The sequence below is a fragment of the Octopus sinensis genome, linkage group LG5 (genome assembly GCF_006345805.1).
Source record: "Octopus sinensis linkage group LG5, ASM634580v1, whole genome shotgun sequence".
Lineage (NCBI taxonomy): Eukaryota > Metazoa > Mollusca > Cephalopoda > Octopoda > Octopodidae > Octopus > Octopus sinensis.
The window spans coordinates 15,809,613-15,828,883 of record NC_043001.1 but is presented as its reverse complement, the minus strand read 5'-3'; the positions used below and the strand labels follow the sequence as shown (position 1 = coordinate 15,828,883).

At 38.2% G+C, this 19,271-nt stretch overlaps 1 long non-coding RNA gene across 1 annotated transcript in view; it reads left to right on the top strand.

Annotated features, from left to right (window-relative positions):
- The first annotated feature begins 382 nt into the window (after positions 1–382).
- The window catches only part of LOC118763579, a 48,447-nt gene continuing 29,558 nt past the window's right edge, over positions 383–19,271 (top strand). Inside the window, exon 1 of the long non-coding RNA XR_004999327.1 lies at positions 383–1,284. This is a non-coding gene — a long non-coding RNA (uncharacterized LOC118763579). The remainder of the gene's footprint in view (positions 1,285–19,271) is intronic.

Genomic DNA, 19,271 nt, shown 5'->3' with positions numbered 1-19,271 from the left:
ACTTGCCTTACAAAAATTGTTTTATAACCAAGCTGAATAATTATAATAATTTTTTTTATGCTATTTGACATTAATATTTTAATAGTTTATTAAATCTAGCTTAACCTTATTATTTTCCTTGTTAATATAAATATATATATAAAAATATCTCTGAACTGACCTCGTATACAACACTTACGCAGGTTTATGAGCATATATATCCGTTTCGTGTTGACTGTTGGAAAAAAAAAAAGTATTCGGTGCCACCCTAGAAATAATATTTAAATTTAGGTGAGTTAGTCTCTTGCTACTCAGAGTTTCGCCTGAGGGTACTCGGGGACTAATATATATATATATTTACACACACACACAAACGTGTACCATTCATATTTCAAATAAAATATATATACTTTACGTCATATATATACATGTATACACACACGCGTGTAGGATACTTTACTTTATAAATATACACACAATATAAAAGATAGCTATATATATATATATATGTATGTGATATATATATACTCTACAGAAAAAGATAGGCTGTTTTAATCATTTTTCTACACAATTGAAGGTAGCATTATCTAGTTCAAATTTTACCTCTGCAGTCTAACACAGCTAAGCTATTTAACTTTCAAACTAGTTGACAGGACTTGTTGACTCTCATCTTAGCCTAAACAGCTCTTTTTGTGTGTGTCCCCCTCCGTTCTCCCTTTCTGCCCTTAAGTTTCTCGCTCCCATTTCTTCATCTGCCCCATTATCATACATAACATATATATATATTATCCCTCTCACTGCAAAAACAGCTCCTTAAAACTATTTTTTTTTCAAAGGTTTAGGTACTTACTGTACAACGCTTAACGAGAATTCTGAAGACAATTTATTTGTTATACGCTTTACCAAGAAGACAGACAGACAAGCAAACGTGGAAGAAACGGGAAAATATATTTTAGCAATTGTTTTGCCTTGATTAAAACAAGTCAGAAATCTCTATAGATGTAGACAGAAAAATACAAATATATATATTGTTTAGTTTCACGTCTCCGCTGTTTTTTTGTCACAAGTGGTTTATTTTAAACTGCAAACACCAAGGAAAATACGAGAGACTTTGTCGAAAATAATAATTATTAATTAAACCACAAAAGAAAGTGTATATATTATTATCAAAACCAAAAGTTACACCAGCAAGAAACTTTAAAAAACTATATAGACTTTCATATCGATCTTTGCGTGTGTCTATATACATATATTTTTTAATATACATCATACATATATAGCGGGAAAAAATCATACGTAAAAAAGGTGAGGTGTGTTTTTAATTACCCCTATAACAAAATATATACGCCTATGTTTATGTTTTAATATATATATGTAGTACCTATATACACACGTACACACAACGGAGTCCGCTTATTATCACCACTGGGGAACGAAACCTTGTAAGATAACAATAACCGGTTGATCATTATGAAAACAGTTTCGGGACACAAATTTTGATCAAAATAACAACTATCATTATCTATTATAATAATAAGCGGCTTTCACTGTGTATGTGTGTATATATGTATATATACTCGTAATATGACTTTAAAATATATGTCCACATTACCCAAGTATTCTATGCATGTACATGTATTTCTAATGTTTAGTGTGTGCGTATAATCTGTGTATATAGCCTGTGTTTGTATAACTCAAGGAAGACATGTATTTAAATAACTATACATATTTAAATATGTATATACATATTTACATACGTGTGTATATGTTTACATTGCGTGGGTGTTGTACGTGTATGTATAGATGAATATATGTATGTATACACATTGTATATCCACATGGATATATTTATAAATGTCTATGTATTGCGTGGGTGTTGTACATATGTGTGTGTGTGTGCATGTAAAATAGCTAATATATATGCATGCATGTATACACAAATTAAATACTCGCACATACACACACATGTATGCGTGTGTGTGTAAAATAGTTATGCATGTATATACGCACATGTATTTTGCGTTATTGTACGTATATAAATGTATGAATATATAGAAAATGTATATATATATATACACACACACTGAATTTATATATCTCTGTTTAAAATAACTTATAACAAATATGCATGTATGTATGTATGTATATATATATATATACGTACATGCCTTTTGCATGGTTGTACGTGTATATATATATATATATATATATATATTATATATACACGCACATGCCTTTTGCATGGTTGTACGTGTATATATATATATATAATATATATGAATATATATTTAAAGTAACAAGTATGTATAGGCGCACGTCATTTGCTTTTATATATATATATATATATATATATATAGATAGATAGATAGATAGATAGATAGATATTTGTCCATATATGTATATATTAATGTGTGTGTATGTATGTATATTTATATATATATATATATTTATGTATATGTGTGTATGGAATGAGGTTGATGTATTATCGCCTACTTAACGTGTTGTACAGTAACAGGCTGGTCATGTCATTATCTCCATAGCATTAGAGGAATATTGCCTCCACAACACTTCTCTTATCTGTTGATCGTGTTATTGCTGTTTAGCCCTAGGCTGGTCTTGATCGAGTAGACCAACGATCATAGACATTCAACTGCCTTTTTATCTGTGCGTTTTTTTTCCAGACAGCATTGTCATTTTCCAAGCTGCCGATTCGGGTTCGACTCTCGGTCGACGCATCAGTTTCTTTCCGTAGACGCTGATATGAGTGCGTGGTTGATAAGTTCGCTTTGTAACCACGAGGTTCCAGGTTCGGTCCTACTGCTCGGCTTTTTTCTACAAAAAACCCCGGGTCGACCAATGTCTTGCGAATAGATTTACTGATTTTTTTTTTTTTTTGACAGAAACCTGTGGGGCAATCCTTCGGTTTAACTCGACAAAACAATAACAAGACCTCGGTTGTTTCCAAGGATTGCCACCTATGGAAGGCCCTGGTGTGTGTGTGTGTATGTATGTGTGGCCCTGTAGCTTGACAACCGGTGTTGATTTGTTTACGTCCCCGGAACTTAGCGGTTCGGCAAAAAATTCCGATAGAATACCAAAATAAGTATCAGACTAATAATAATAATAAAAGGACAGTCAAGGCGGTGCCCCAGCATGGCCGCAGTCCAATGACTAAAACAAGGAATAGAAATAAGTAAATACATTCTCTCTAGAAACACAATCACCCGTGTTTTTTAACACTCTGGCTGCTATTTCTAGCATATTGAGCGACTACGTCAAAATGCCCTCGCTGGTTTGTTTCTTATAATGTTGTTTATTTAATGTGAGCGTCTGATAGTATTTCATGATAATGTTGGGATTATGGTGTGGAGGCGCGAGCGGATTGTGGTAATAATGTTGTTCAGATACGGAACAACAACTAGGTAATCAAAGGCGTTCCAGCCGTGACCATTCCATTTTCTATTTAATTATAAATAGCATATCGAAGATTACATTTTCTTGCGATCTTTCGGTGTGTGTACGTATAATGGCGTACAGCCAAGTGAAAGAAGTGAGCAATTCTTGGGCCGTTGCATAGTAAAGCAAGGCCTTATGTTTTGGGGAAGTGATACCCCAGGGTATCCATGCCATTGTTGCGGTATTTACCGTTAATACAGTTTCATCTCCCGTCTGTTGTGTTTTGTATGTGACGTAGCACAGTTATTCATCACCATCCATTTAACGTCCATTTTTCCGTGCTTGCATGGGTCAGACAGAATTTTTCCTATGGCCAGATGCCTTTCTTGTCGCCAACCCACACTCGCTTCCAGGCAAGGTAATATTTTCCCATGTCCAAACATGCTTTCCACGAAAGACTGGAAATGAACAGAACTGCTTGTATGGAGGTGATTCTCACTTACAATCATTACCCAATGACAGACTAAGTGTGTAAACACACACACACATGTTCATCGTATTGAACCGTTATTCCCAACACATTTTTTCTCCGTTTTTTTTTTTATTCTCTCTCCTTTTTTTCTTCTTAATCCTTTCTGGTGAAGAGCATAGGCTCGAAATGTAAAACACTTTTCCATTCTTCCCAAGTGTTAAAAACTAATACACCTGTTTGTTGTTCCTGCACCTTTCTTCACTTTTTGTTTTCTGTAAATTTGGACTAAAGATATTATATATATATATACACACACATAGGCAGAGGAGTGGCTGTATGGTAAGTAGCTTGCTTACAAGCCACATGGTTCCAGGTTCAGTCCCACTGCGTGGAACCTTGGGCAAGTGTCTTCTACTATAGCCTCGGGCTGACAATGGTTTTCAACTGGTTGTCTTTCCCAATACAACAAACCACACGCATAACAATATATATATATATATATATATATATATAAGAATTGATAAAGGCTAGGTGCAATATATGAAACCATATAGGTAAAATTTGATCATCACTTATTTCCCTCAGCACCCTCAGTTACCATTAGTGATGACTCAATTTTTACTGTGGCTGTGTGGTAAGAAGCTTACTTCCCAACTACATGGTTCTGGGTTCAGTCCAACTGTGTTGCACCTTCTACTATAGCCTCGGGAACACCAAAACCTTGTGAGTGGATTTGGTAGACGGAAACTGAAAGAAGCCCATCGTATATATGTATATGTTTGTGTGTCAGTGTTTGTTCCCCCCAACATTGCTTGACTAAAGGCAGTGCTCCAGCATGGCCACAGTCAAATGGCTGAAACAAGTAAAAGAGTAAAGATTATATATATATCCTATGATGGTGTTGGTGCCACGTGTAATGCACCCAATGCACTCTGTAAAACGGTTGGCATTTGAAAGGGCATCCAGCCATAGAAACCATGCCAAAACGGAAAATTGAAGCATGGTGCAGCTCTCCAGCTGGTCGACTCCTATCAAACCATCCGGCCCATGTCAGCATGGAAAATGGACATCAAATGATGATGATATCACTTAATAAATGCCAAAAGAACAAGAATTAACATAATCATTTTCGTTAGCTTTCAGTTGTGGCCACCATTGCTAATTCTCTCTAATTTCATTGTTTCACTTTGTCTTTGATGCCATTGGGATTAACTGAAGTCAATACCAGCGATATACCATGGGTCATTTAATTTAACTCTGCCCAACCCACTTTTCACAGCTCATCAGATGATGGACATCAAATGATGACTTACAACAATATTTTAGGCTTAACGTGTTTCAGTAATTGGACTGTGGCCATGCTGGGGTACTAACTTGAAGGTTTCAGTCAAACAAATCTCTTTTACTGAATCAAAAAGTTCCAGGGATGTAAACAAACCAACACCTGTTATCAAGTGTTGGGGTGGGTGGACAGGCATGAAAGCACACACATCATGTTGAACTGTTAATCCCTACACATTTTTTCTATCTCCATTATCTCCCCGCTCGTCCCTTTCTATCAAAAAAACCTAGTCTCAAAATATCCAAGACTTTACCAGTCTTCCTGAGTGTGGAGGCACATGGCCTGGTGGTTAGAGCAGCGGACATGTGGTCAAGGGATCGCGGGTTCGAATCTCAGACCGGGCGATGTGTGTGTTTATGAGCAAAACACCTAAGCTCCACGTGGCTCTGGCAGAAGGTAATGGTGAAATTCTGCTGAATCTTTTGTCACAACTTTCTCTCACTCTTTCCTCCTGCATCTTGCAGCTCACCTGCGATGGACCGGCGTCCCATCCAGGTGGGGAACCTATACGCCAAGGAAACTGGGAAATGCCCTATGAGCCAGGTGTGGCTCAAGAAGGAACAAAATTCTTCCTGAGCGTTAAGCTAATACACCTGCTTGTTGTTCCTTCATCTGTCTTCGTCTTTTGTTCAGAAGACATAGGTTCACACCCTACCCTCATGAAGCACATCAGTGAGCCAGTTGGGCTGCATTAAAGGGGTTGCTGAGCTTGCTAGAAATAGTAGACAAATCTCCAAATCACACCTCACCTTCTTCAAAATGAACGCTACATTGGATGATGTGATCGTGAAGGGTGGCCATAGCTAGAATGTCTCTAATTATAAGTTTGCTTGATTAGGATTAACTGACAACTAAACCAACACCATGGCAACAACAAAAGTCCTTGATGTTAAAACATTGGACAATCAGTTGTTAAGCAACAAGATGGGTAAGGGAGATTAGGTGATTGTCTAGGGCTTAGGGGCGAAAGACCCCCAGACCTTAAAAAAAAAAACTTTGGTCGTCTTGTAGTTGAGGGCTCTTCGTTGACGCCCAACACCACTGGGAGGTGACCCTCGAAGTCGCTGGAAATGGAGATCTCCAGGTTCAAATTCTTGAACGGCGGACAATCAGCCTGCTAAGAATGGTATCTAAATCAACCTCATATCCATATGCATGCAACCATGTTGAAAGAAGGATTTTTCAGTAGTCCCGAATAGTCATAACCAGAATGACCTCAATCATAAGTCTTGTTCAGTCAAGACTAACCAAGGAGCATAAACGATACCGTCTTTATAGAGACTTTTAACCCTGTTGGTACCAACCTGCTCAAAATATCTAGTTTTATAACAATTTAAGGATCTTTTCGGTTTGACCGGCAGTTTTTTTTAGCAGTGTCACATGAAATTGTCTCTCATAATTATGACCTTAGTATCAATCTATTGCATTTCAATCTGTTTTAGGGTTAGGGGTGGGGGGAAGGGTATCTTTTTTTCTTCAGAAATGTTAAATAAACCCAATCTGTTTCTTAAACGAGGGACATATTCATACGGCACAGAATGTTTTCACCTCAATAGATGTCATTGATTGGTTGAAATTGCAGAAATTGAAGAAAAAAAAACAACAAATTATCTTACAAACTATAGAATTTTCTCAATAAAGCCAAGAGAAAAAGATGTTTTATAAACACATTCTACCTGTATACGAAGTTTAAAAGTGTTTAGTTACGTGGAAATTATCTTAAAAAACTGCCGTTCAAACCGAAAAGATCCCAATTTAACAATTTTAGGTGAGATGTGAATTAAAACCTTTCCACCAAAATTTCGTGTTCATTTTTGTCCCAAATATCAGCTTTTTTAATAAGTTATTTTACTAAATTCTTTATTATTTTCGAAATTAATTGAAAGGAAAGCATGGTATTTCAACTGGAATTTGGTAACAAAAGGGTTAAATTGACCTACGTTAAAATCTTCCATGAAAAATTCATGTCAATTTGTTCCAAATACCAGCTTATTAACAACAGTTACTTCACTAAATATTATTTTCGAAATTAATTGAAACGAAAGCAGGATATTTCAGCAGAAATATTGTAAAAAAAAAAAGGGTTAAATTTAAGGTTGAGTATCTCTGTTGTCTGACACTTTTCTTCCTCCTTGGATAGAGAAGGCAACTTTCTCTTTCCTGTAATAAATATAGACTTATAGGATATATTAACAGAATTGTTGATGATGATGATGATGACAACACCTTATGCAAACCACATTTACATCATTATCATCATCATTTATTATCGCCTATATATATATATATATGTATATATATATAGGCGCAGGAGTGGCGGGTTCAATCCCACTGTGTGGCACCTAGGGCAAGTGTCTTCTACAATAGTCTCAGGCCAACCAAAGCCTTGTGAGTGGATTTGGTAGATGGAAACTGAAAGAAGCCCGTCGTATATATGTTTATATATATGTATGTATGTGTGTGTGTATATATTTGTGTGTCTGTGTTTGTTCCCCCAACATCGGTTGACAACTAATGCTGGTGTGTTTACGTCCCTGTAACTTATCGGTTTGGCAAAAGAGACAAATAGAATATGTACTAGGCTTACAAAGAAAAAGTCCTGGGGTCGATTTCCAGCATGGCCGATGTCAAATGACCGAAACAAGTAAAAGAGTGCTTTCCATGCTGGCATGGATTAGACAGCTTGATGTGGAGCCTTCTAGCAGGGAGCTGTCCAAACTCTGATTGCCTGTTTTGGCATGGTTTCTATGGCTGGATGCCTTTCCTAACACCAACCACTTAACAGTGTGTACTGGCTGCTTTTTATGTGCCACCAGCACGGGTGCATTTACGTAGCACCAGCACAGGTGCTTTTTACGTGGCACTGGCTACTGGAGGGACAAACCTTTATGTGTGCAAATCAGTGGTTTTACTTAGCTTTACGAGTCTTATCAAGTACAGCAAATTGTCACATCTCCCGGTCCCTTGTCATTTCCTCACTGAGGCCCAGCATCCAAAGATCCTTTCTCAACCCTTCAATTGAAAACTAAAGTAGTTTTTATTGCTGTTTGGCCCTAGGTCTTCCCTAAAAAGTAAAGCTATGATCAGATCTTCTAGACATGACTGCCAGTAATTGTTTTTACTATTTTCAGGCATTATGTACAAGTCATTATATATATATGTGTGTGTGTGTGTGTGTGTGTGTCATTATTTTTATACTGGTAGGGTCTTATTTTAAGACAAGTTTTATATGCATGGCCATGTGGGTAAAAGTTTGCTTCCCATCCACATGGTTCTAGGTTCAGTTCCACTGTGTGGCATCTTGGACAAGTATCATCAATGACCTTGGCGTGATCAAAGCCTTGGGAGTGTATTTGGTAGACGGAAACTGAAAGAAGCTTGTCATGTATATACATACATATATTTTTATATATTACACTCTTGGAGTGGTTGGCACATTAGGAAGGGCATCCAGCTGTAGACACCAAAACAGCTTATCAGTTTCAGTCAAATTGTCTAACCCATGCCAGCACGGAAAGCAGACACAAAATGATGTTAATGATATGTGTGTACATGTTTGTGTCCCACCATTGCTTGACAACCATAGTTAGTTTGCTTATGTCCCTGTCACCTAGCAGTTTGGCAAAAAGAGTTCAATAGAATAAGTACCAATGTTTAAAAAGAAAAGTATATACTGGGATTCATTCATCTGACCAAGAAATTCTTCAACGCAATGCTCCAGCATGGCTGTAGTCTAATGACTGAAAGAAGTGAAGGATACACTTTTATATATATATATATAAATCATCATTTAATGTCCCCTTTTCCCCTGCTGGCATGGGTTGGATGGGTCAGTAAGAACAGACAAGCCAGAGGGCCATACCAGATTCTATTGTCTGCTTTGGCAATATATTTTACAGCTTGATGCCCTTCCTAACACCACCCCCTAAACAGTATACTGGGTGCTTTTTATGTATTGGGTTGTCCAGAAAGTTCATGCCGATTTTTAGAGGAAAGAAACTACTTGGTAAAATTATTGATTATTAATTAATTAATTAATTAATTTTACCCTTTATTGTTGAAAATATATATATATGTATATGTATATATCAATGTGTGTGTCTTTGCGTCCAATAGAATAAGTATTAGGCTTAAAAATAAGTCCTGGGGTCACTTTGTTCGACTAAAACCCTTCGAGTTGGTGCTCCAGCATGGCCACAGTCAAACGACTGAAACCAGTAAAAGAACACACACATACACACACATATATATATATTATATACATACACACACACACATACACCCACACATACATACACACACACACACACACACACACGCACACACACACACACACACGCACACAAAAGTGGTTCAAGAAGTAATGTGGTTTTTAATTGCATTACTTTCTGACTCTTCCTCGTATGTGTGTGTGTGTGTGTATATAATTATATGTATGTATAATTGTGTGTGTGTGTATATAATTATGTGTATGTATGTTTAATTGTGTGTGTGTGTTTTGATTCCCCTTTTTTTGCTGGGGTACGCAGAACGATGGAAAGAATTAAGGGAAGAAACCGCCCCCCACCCCTCTCCGTCTGCCGGCTGTCTCCTCCTGTGCCTGAGTCCTCTTCCTCTTGCATCCCCTTATCTCACATTAAAGAATAAAACATCAAAACACAGGAGATGATGGGAAGGGTTAAGGAGGAGGAAGAGGACAAGATAGCTTCTTGAAGTAGATTCCCAACTAGGAGGAAATTGTTCTACTCCAGCCCTCCCTCTCTCCCTCCCCCCCCTCTCTCTCTCTCTCTCTCTCTCTCTCTCTCTCTATATATATATATATATATATATATATAAATAAAGGGGTTTGTATGATTGTGTATAGAGGGATATATATTATTCAAAGAAATTCCAACTCTGTTTTTTATGCTTTATTTATATTCTTTATAATATATATATAGTAAAATGAAATGAAGTATTGATTGTCTTATTGAATAGATGAAATGTTGAATATCAAATATTAAGGGACTAGCGAGGATGATCCGGTTCTTGACTGAAGATTAGAGGCTTCGAATGACCCGTCTGTGTTTTTTGTATCGCCTTTTTGAATGTTTAGCGGTCTCGTCCCATTTTGTATTATATATATATATATATATATATATATATATACTATCAACAATATAAGGAATGGCCCTGATAGGCCATTTGACTCACTAGAAAGAGCAGCCAAACTCAAACCACTAAATAGTTGTAATTCTGAAATTGGAAGAGAAATAAAAACAATTACCCTTTTCATCTCTGGACTATGCATAGTTTCGACAAACTTTGGTAAACAAATTAATTAAATTATATTAAATTTGCTTACAACTGGCATGTCTTATCATCAGAGAAGCCTAGGACGAGAATATGTCCACGAGGTTACAGCAAGGAAGCCTCAAGCCTATATGCTCTAAATTTTCAAAATCCTCTGCCACCGCGCGGTTTTCTCATTTATAATTATATAAAGTTAATCCAAACATGAAAACACAACAATGTGAGGACATGGAACAAATATAGTATTATTGGATGCTCAGGAAAGAAGGAGGGTTTAATGTTTCGAGCGGAGCTCTTCGTCGGAAAGATCCAGAGAATGGAAGACAGAGGGAAAAACAAAATCGCCAACGGTACACATGCAGTCACATATATATGTATATATGAGGTTGAGTTAGAAGATGGTACATGCCACCCTCATCCCCAGTTCTAAAACTATACAGACCATCTTCCCTACTGCCGCCACCTACCATCAGCCATCTTTGTGATACATCCTTGTAATGTTGCCTCATTCATCACACTTGTGGCAAATAAATTGTGTATGTGTATGACTGTTTGGATATGTCTATATATGTGTGCGTGTAATACATATATATATGTATATATAGGCGCAGGAGTGGCTATGTGGTAAGTAGTTTGCTAACTAACCACATGGTTGCGGGTTCAGTCCCACTGCGTGGCACCTTGGGCAAGTGTCTTCTACTATAGCCCCGGGCCGACCAATGCCTTGTGAGTGGATTTGGTAGACGGAAACTGAAAGAAGCCCGTCGTATATATATATATATGTGTGTGTGTGCCTGTGTTTGTCCCCCCAATATTGCTTGGCAACTGATGCTGGTGTGTGTACGTCCCCGTAACTTAGCGGTTCGGCATAAGAGACCGATAGAATAAGTACTGGGCTTACAAAGAATAAGTTCTGGGGTCGATTTTCTCGACTAAAGGCGGTGCTCCAGCATGGCCGCAGTCAAATGACTGAAACAAGTAAAAGAGTATATATATATATACATTATATACACACACATACGAATATGTGTATATGTGAGTGTGTATATATATATATTTTTGTGTATTTACATGTATGTGTGTGTGTATATATATATATGTATGCTTGTATCTGTGTGTACATTAATGTACACACACACACACTCACGCATGCACACATCCCCTCCAGTGGGTCCTAAGCTCCTTGATATCTCCTTCCTATCTTTATCATTCAAACTTCTTTCTCTCTCGCTTTTCTTTTCTCTTTCTCCCCCTCCTCTCCCCCTCCCTCCATTTCTTATCTCCACCAACCCTGTCCCCACCCACACTGCCATCTCCTGCAGTCATAACTTGTTCTCTGTACCATGCATCATAAATTTGTTTCATAAACACACAGATGTATACAGGGTGATTGAAAAATAACCCCCTATTTTTAAATACTTATAATTTATTTATTAACTATAGGTACAGGAGTGGCTGTGTGGTAAGTAGCTTGCTTACCAAGCACATGGTTCCAGGTTCAGTCCCACTGCATGGCACCTTGGGCAGCCCATCACAGTGTTACTCAAGAAACAGGAAGAAAGAGTGAGAGAAAGTTGGGGCGAAAGAGTATAACAGGGGTGCCCACCACCCTCTGCTGGAGCCTTGTGGAACTTTAGGTATTTTCGCTCAATAAACACACACAACGCCCAGTCTAGGAATCGAAACTACGATACTCCGACCGTGAGTCCGCTGCCCTAACCACTAGGCCATTGCACCTCCAAGGGTAAAATATTATTATCACTTTTAATCTGGTGTTTGAAGCATAAATTATTGATAGGTGGTTTTAATTTTTATCACTTTAACTCTATTATTATTATCATATAGCTGTTGGAATATACCACCTTTGCTTGGTAAATAAATTAACGTGACATTTTAATGAATGGGTTTAATTTAGATTACTTTCAAACAGGCAGTCTCAGACTGGATGGTATCAAAATGGTTAAAAGCAGTATAACAGCATCTTACCACTGAAAATCAGCTATGACTGACCTATATACTATGGGCCAAGGTAACTAATCAGGCAGGTGTTATGCAAATCATGTTTGCCAGGTTCATGTCACTTGTCTCCAATGATCATCGCTGCCAAATTAGTGAATTCTGGATTATCGCGGTTTCACCCCTTAGCATTTAAACCAGCCATAACCAGCCAAAATATTTTACCTGTTTTTATGTTTACCGCATCGCCTTACTAGCACTTGTGCTGGTGGCACGTGAAACATTCGAGCGAGGTCGTCGCCAGTACTGCTGAACTGGCTCCTGTGCAGGTGGCACATAAAAAGCACCATTTGGGCATGGCCATTGCCAATACAACCAAACTGGCCCTCATGCCGGTGGCACGTAAAAGCACCCACTACACTCTCGGAGTGGTTGGTGTTAGGAAGGGCATCCAGCTGTAGAAACTCAGCCAGATCAGATTGGAGTCTGGTTTGCTAGACCTCAGTCAAATCGTCCAACCCATGCTAGCATGGAAAGTGGGCGTTAAATGATGATGATGATGATCAAGCAAGTCGGATCTGGCCTTTCACATCTACCCTACAATGTCATTCTAAACATAAACCACCTCATCATCAAAATCTTGAAGCTAGAAGATAATGCATGATTCATTCAAAACTATGTGAATAAGTAAGGAATACAGTTAACAGAATAAATCTGAGCACTAAAAGGTTATATAAATTTACATGTTGTGTGTGTGTGCATACATTTCCTATGAACAAATGTACCCAGTGGGTCAGTGCTTTCAAATTCCTTTGCAATGAAAGACAAAATTCTCTTGGAAAGACCAGGGAAGAGCATCAGTTGCTGTCTAGCATTAATTTGATGCACACCTCAGCTTGATTTGCCATGATTTCCCTTGAATCTCAAACGGGGGGGGGGAATAGTTTGGGTTTATGAACATTTTGAGTGACAATTGGCTTTTGGGAACGGCCTCCAATAACGAAAGTTTCACTATATATTCAAATACAGTTGCATTTCATGTGATATTTTCATATGTGCATTATATACATGTACAAAATGTAACCACATGTGAATCGTTGGCGATTTTCTTCCTCTGTTTTTCTTTCTATTTGACTTCCCTCTGTTTCCGAAGAAGAGCGTTTGCTCGAAACATTAAACCATCTTTCTTTCCTTCCCTGAGCATCTGCTAATACTTCACATTGCGTTGTCATTTTTGTTTTGTGTATGTTCTTTTTGGGATTTATGTATGTGTATGTATATATATGTATACATATATATGTTCTTTTACTTGTTTGAATCATTTGACTGTGGCCATACTGGAGTACCACCTTAAAGGGTTTTAGGTGAAGAAATCGACTTAGTACTTATTCCGTCGGCCTCTTTTGCCGAACTGCTAAGTTATGGGGACGTAAGCACATCGATATTGGTTGGCAAGCGATGGGGTAGGGGACAGACAAAGACACACTTGCATAAAAACAAACGTATGTGAGTCTTTGTGATATATATATATATATATGTGCATGACAGGCTTCTTTCAGTTTCCGTCTACGAAGTCCACTCACAAGTAGAAGACACCTGCCTCAAGGTACCATGCAGTCGACTTAACCCGAAACCGTGTGGTTGGGAAGCAAGCTTCTTACCACACAGCCACGCCTGTGCCTATACACACACACACACACACACACACACACACACACACACTATATATATATATAGCGTTACCAGCACCATCCGAGCGTGATCGTTGCCAGAGTGGCTATCTGGCCTCCGTGCCGGTGGCATGTGTAAAAGATTCTAGCGAGGTCGTTGCCAGTACCGCCTGACTGGCCCCGTACCGGTGGCACGTAAAAGCACCCGCTACACTCTTGGAGTGGTTGGCGATAGGAAAGGCATCCAGCTGTAGAAACTCTACTATAATCAAGATTGAAGCCTGGTGCAGCCATCTGGTTCGCCAGCCCTCAGTCATTCGTCCAACCCATGCTAGTGTGGAAAGCGGACGTTAAATGATGATGATATATATATATATATAATGGTGTCCCAGCATGCCCATTGCCTCTGGCTGAAGGCAATAACAATATAGGAGTGTGTTTAGGTAAATATGATATATATATATATATATATATATATATATATATAGTCTTTTTCTCTCTGTGTGTGAAATGAAATATATACGCACGTACATATTACCTTTATCTTTCTGGCTCGTTGCTTGGCTCCTGTATATATTTCCAGTTCCAACGAACTCTTTCTGCCTGGCCGGCGATTCTCATTCATTGTTTTCACATCTACACACAGACACACACACACACACACACATTTGTGTCTGTGTACGAGCGAGAGAGAGAATGTGTGGGTATGTGCATGTTTTCTATAAAAACCCGTTGAAGAGGGTTTTATATTCTCCCTGTATATAATAAATATATATATACCCATTCAGATTTTGCTATTACATACGTACATCTATATATATGTATCCATACATACACAAAGATATTTGTTGAACCATACACACATACATGTGCGTATCTAGGTATCTATCTCTCTATCTATATATATATATATATATATATATATATATATATAGACATATATATATATATTGACATATACATAAAATGATGCTAGTGTTGAATGAGATTATTATATGTTTATTATACACGCCACACACACACATATACGCACGTTCTATTTTCAAATATTTCAGCCGTTTGTAGTTATCAGAGAAATGTGTCGCTTTAACACACACACTAACAGACAAATGCAAGCGTCTCTCCCCGCCTGCTAGAAACAACAGTCGGTTTAATATTTCTATAAAGCATATCAGATTTAAGTGAAATTAGAGAAATAAAAGGCAATGCAATTACAACACAGACATCTTTTCGGTTTGAACGGCAGTTTTTTAAAATAATTTCCACGTGACTAAAAACTTTTAAACTTCGTATACTGGTAGAATGTGTTTATAAAACATCTTTTTCTCTTGGCTTTATTGAGAAAATTCTATAGTTTGTAAGATATTTGTTGTTTTTTCTTCAATTTCTGCAATTTCAACCAATCAATGACGTCTATTGAGGTGAAAACATTCTGTGCCGTATGAATATGTCCCTCGTTTAAGAAACAGATTGGGTTTATTTACATTTCTGAAGAAAAAAAAGATACCCTTTCACCCACCCCTAACCCTAAAACAGATTGAAATGCAATAGATCGATACTGGGATCATAATTATGGGTGAAAATTTCATATGACACCGCTAGAAAAAACTGCCGTTCAGACCGAAAAGATCCGACACTTTATTTCACGTTGCTCCAGTTCACTCAGCCGTAGAAATATGTTGCAAGGAGTCACTGATGCCAAGCTGTATCGGTCCCTTTGCCTTTCTCTTGGATAACATCGGTCCCGTGCAGAGGGGGAGACTGATACGCATGGGTGACTGCTGGTCTTCCATGAACAACCTTACTCGGACTTGTGCCTCGGTGGGTAACTTTCTAGGTGCGACCCTATGGTCATTCGTGACCGAGAGTAGGGCCTTTACTTTTACCCTTTACAAATACGCAGACATATACACACACATGCATATATATTTAAATTATAAGGTTTAATATTTCTATAGATACAGACACTGGCGTAGCTAGGGTGGTGGGGCAGTAGGGGCGGCACTTTTGGGTCTGCTTAGGTAGTATGTGATTTTTTTTTAGGGTCCGGGGTAACAAACGGAAGGGCCGTCCTGGGCGACACACACTCTAGCTACGCTAGCGGATACAGAATATGCATACAAACATTCATACACACAAGCATACATTCATGCACGTAAATGTGGCTGTGTGGTAAGAAATTTGCTTTCCAGCCACATGGTTTCGGGTTCAGTCTCAATGCGTGGTACTTTGTACGTTTTCTACTTTAGCGCAGGGTTATATCGGTTCGGCAAACGATATCGATAGAATAAGTACCAGGTTTTACAAAAATGAAGTACTGGAGTGGATTTGCTCGGCAGAAATAGCAGTGCTCTAGCATGGCCGCAGTCTAATGACTGAAACAAATAAAAGAAAAGCTTGAAAATACACACACACACACACACACACACACAATATATGTGTATGTGTGTGTGTGTTTGTCCTCCACTACCGCTTGCCAACCGGTGTTGGCGTGTTTATGGTCTCTGTAACTTAGCGGTTCGGCAGTAGAAGCCTGGAAGAAAAAGTAACAGTGCTTATATAAAATATTTGTGTGTGTGTATATACGTTTATATATTTGTTTTGCAAGATTCTTGATGTGAAATCGTGTGTTGAAACAGATGTTGTATTTAGGAATGGTCGTGTTGCCAGTTTAGCCAATAAAAACAAAATGGCTGACCGTTAGTAAGGAGAGACACGCAAATAAGAAAGAAGAAATCAAAAGACCACTGATGAGGTCACAGAAGTGTGACGAAAGAACTCTGGCCGAAATAAGATTAAGATTAATGTAATAAATAAATCAAGCTGAAGCAAATTAACTCCAAATATATAGTGCATGTGCTGTTATTGGCTAAACTGACAACATGACCATTCCTAAATACAACAACAGCACATATATATATAACGGGAAGGTTTACGAAAATAAACAAAAACGAAGGCTGGTGGAGTACAAACAAACAATTGTATTAGTATGGCGCTCAGGAATAGAAATAGAACAAGTCTTTTACGTTTCGAGCCTACGCTCTTCAACAGAAAGATACACAGAAAAGAAACAAGGAGAGAGAAAAATGCGTGCAGGAGCTAACGATTCAACATGGCGTTCATCATCATCATCATCATCGTTTAACGTCCGCTTTCCATGCTAGCATGGGTTGGACGGTTCAACTGGGGTCTGGCAAGCCCGAAGGCTACACCAGGCCAGTCAGATCTGGCAGTGTTTCTACAGCTGGATGCCCTTCCTAACACCAACCACCCTGTGATTGTAGTGGGTGATTTTATGTGCCACCGACACAGGTGCCAGACGAGGCTGGCAGACGGCCACGCTCGGATGGTTTTTTTATGTGCCACCGACACAGGTGCCAGACGAGGCTGGCAGACGTCCACGCTCGGATGGTGTTTTTTTTATGTGCCACCGACACAGGTGCCAGACGAGGCTGGCAGACGGCCACGCTCGGATATGGTGTTTTCGGTGTTTTTCTTATGTGCGTTATATATATATATATATATATATATATATATGTGACCTCGTGAAGACGACCTGCAATTTTTTTTCCTCTGTCCTCCCATCTCGGGATCTTTCTTTCTTTCTCTTATGTTTCCGACGAAGAGCTCCGCTCGAAACGTCATACTCTCCTTCTTCCATTTTCCTGAGCGCCTAATAATAATAATACTGTAATTGTTCCACGTGTTGTTGTTTTTTCTGTTTTCCCGTTTGGATTAACCTTATATATATATATATATATATATATATATATATATATATATATATATATAACGCCATGTTGAATCGTTAGCTCCTGGGGTTGATTCGATTGACTAAAAATCTTCAAGGCAGCGCTGCAGCATGGCCACAGTGTAATAACTGAATCAAGTAAAAGATGAAAGGCAAAAACTAAAAAAAAACATCGCATAAATGTACATGGCTACGTATGTCTCAATAAATGAATGAATGGGTGTGTGTGTGTGTGTATTTGTCCCAACATTCGTCTGTGTGTGTGTCTGTATGCGTTTGTACACGGTCGTACATTCAGACAAAGACACAACATTATTCATTCATTTACATTTATTCATACACATTCATGCAACTACCAAGTCCATAGACAAATATGTAAATACATACACACATATACACACGTATACAAACGTACGTAGTCCACTTTCAGATCAGGCGGTTTACTAGTCAAACATGTAAAAAGCGTCGAGAGTTTCTTTCTGTGAAAGACGAGAGAAAGTATGTTAAAATGAAATAGTTTTATTTGCTTGGCAGTTTTCATTCATAAAAACATTTACATTCATAAAATTTATAAAAAGAATGTAGGTCTTTGTACGCCTTGCTTTCTCTTGCAGTTTTCTCTGTTCAGTAAGCTCACCCTTGTGTATACAATACAAACTTTATACACATGTATCTGCGTGTATTTCTGTCTGTCTGTATATAGCATATATGCATGCATACATACATACATACATACATACATACATACATACATACATACATACATACATACATACGTGTGTATGTATATATATATATATATATATATATATATATACATACTGGAGTAAACACATAAATGTGAAACAAGGTGGAAAAAAGAGTACTCAAATACCAGTGGTAGAGTAATATGCTTTATTTCAAAGCAGCAGAAAATTCAACAAAACCTGTTACTCTGAGTTTCCCGTTCCCGTTCGTCGGGCGGTTTTTGCTAGAAAAAACTGTCCGACGAACGGGAACGGGAAACTCAGAGTAACAGGTTTTGTTGAATTTTCTGCTACTTTAAATAAAGTATATATATATATATATACTCTTTTACTTGTTTCAGTCATTTGACTGTGGCCATGCTGGAGCACTGCCTTTAGTCGAGCAAATCGACTCCAGGACTTATTCTTTGTAAGCCTAGTACTTATTCTATCGGTCTCTTTTTTGCCGAACCTCTAAGTTACGGGGACGTAAACACACCAGCATCAGTTGTCAAGCGATGTTGGTGGGAGGGACAAACACGGACACACACATATATATATACGCATATATACGATGGGCTTCTTTCAGGTTCCGTCTACCAAATCCATTCACAAGGCTTTGGTCGGCTCGAGGCTATAGTAAAAGACACTTGCCCAAGGTTCCATGCAGTGGGAGTGAACCTGGAAC